Source organism: Arachis ipaensis, chromosome B06 (genome assembly GCF_000816755.2).
Source record: "Arachis ipaensis cultivar K30076 chromosome B06, Araip1.1, whole genome shotgun sequence".
Lineage (NCBI taxonomy): Eukaryota > Viridiplantae > Streptophyta > Magnoliopsida > Fabales > Fabaceae > Arachis > Arachis ipaensis.
Genome location: NC_029790.2, coordinates 130,211,051 through 130,213,323, shown reverse-complemented (window position 1 = coordinate 130,213,323; position 2,273 = coordinate 130,211,051).

Sequence of the window (2,273 nt, the reverse complement as noted above, 5' to 3'; positions counted from 1 at the left end):
TAGATAAAGAGTTTGCTGCTCTTCAGAAGTGCAAGACATGGGAATTAACAGAACCACCAGCTAATACCACAATTATTGGAAGTAAGTGGGTGTTTGCTATAAAGAAAAATGCTAAAGGTGATATTCTGAGGTATAAGGCAAGACTTGTTGGACAGGGTTTCCATCAAGTGGAAGGTATAGACTATGATCAAATTTATAGTCCAGTGGGAAGGCCTTCCACCTTAACTATTGTTGTTTCATTAAATTGGCCATTGAGACAGTTTGATTTTGATAATGCCTTTTTCAATGGCACCTTAAATGAGACTGTATACATGATGCAACCTCCGGGATACTCTACAAAGGGTGAACAACTAGTGTGCAAGCTAAACAAGGCCATTTATGGTCTAAAACAAGCACCGAGGGCCTGGTATAAAACATTATCTACTACTCTTCAACAGTTTGGATTTAAAGAAATCAGATCTGATGTGTCTTTGGTTGTTAGATTTTTTTATTCTAATGTGATTTACTTGTTAGTTTATGTAGATGATATAATTGTTACCGATAATAATACTGCAAAATTAGATAAATTAATTTATCAATTGAACAATATTTTTCCGTTAAAGGATATGGGGAAGTTTAGTTATTTTTTAGGTTTGGAAGCTTCATATTTGTCTACAGGTAGTGTTCACATTTCACAAACCAAATATGCATCTGAATTACTTAAGAGAGCTGGAATGGAGACTGGGAATTCGATGCCTACCCCAATGATGTCCAACACAAAGCTTTTAGCTCATTACTCGGAACCTTTTCATGATTCCAAACTGTACAGATCAATAGTTGGTGCACTTCAATATCTCACAATGACAAGATCAGATATTGCCTTTGCTGTTAACAGAGTATCTCAGTTTATGCATCAACCAACATTACTGCATTGGAAGAGTGTAAAAAGAATTCTGAGATATGTGAAAGGTACAGTGGATCATGGATTATTATTTTCTAAATCTACTGATTTTAGGTTGTTGGCTTTTTCAGATGCTGATTGGGGTGGAGATCTAGATGATAGAAAATCAATCACTGAATTTTGTGTTTATCTTGGATGCAATCTGATCTCATGGAAGAGTAACAAGCAGACAAAGGTGAGCAGGAGCAGTACTAAAGCAGAATATAGAAAAATGTGTGCTGCACAAACTGAGCTAATGTCCATACAGCAGCTTTTGGAAGAGCTTCGAATCCCACAACCTATGTCACCAACCATCTTTTGTGACAATCAGAGTGCCTGTCTATTGGCTGCAAATCTGATTTTGCATAGTAGATGTAAACACCTTGAGCTGGATTTACATTTTCTAAGGGATTTAGTAAATCAAAAATCTCTCTATGTTGTTAATATACGCTCTCAAGATCAGGTAGCCGATTCTTTAACTAAACCATTGTCCCTGAGTTCGCTTCATAAATACAGGTTCAAACTACGACTTCGAGACAAATCGTGCCTCAGTTTGAGGGGGAGTATTGAGAGAACTGTTTAGTGGATAGTTAAAGAAGTATAAATAGGTGTAAGGAATACAGATTTGTGATTTTAGTGTGCTTTTGATTTTACATTTTCAATAGAATTCATTGTTTTTATTTTTCTCAAGAAATCTTCTCTATTCTAGAATCCTCTGCTTCTTAATTTCTTCCTGCTTGGGTTCACTGCAAAGTAGTTTTCTAGGGTTTTCAATTCCTCTTTCTTATTGATGTATAATTTCATCTTAACATTACAATAACGTTTATCCTACTGGAAAAGTCCAGGGAGCCAGCAACTTTATTAAATTCTGTCCAGCATGTAACCAGCAAAACAAAAATGAGTAATTCCATACTATTGTATGAAATCTCACACCATTAAAAATATCATTAATGGTTACTTGATGGCTACAAATCACAAAAGTTGCTAGTCCCTACCACTCCTATATTCTACTAGGAAAAAAACTGATGAACACAACAAATCTAGAAGCCATGAAATTGATTTTTGAACTTGAAAATTCATATGCAAATAATTGTTAAATAATAATTTAGTTAATTTTATTAAATTATTTAATAATTTTGATTTATTAATTTCATATAAAAATATTTATTATATATAAATTTTCATTAATTTTAAATTTTATATTTTATACTAATAAATTTTCTTTTAATTTCAAGAACGAAATCATCAATTAATTGTTAATTATTTTGTTTTTTATTATTATTAAATACAAAAAAGATAGAAGACTAAAAAATTAGACTTTTTATTTAAATAAAATAATAAAAGATCAAATTTA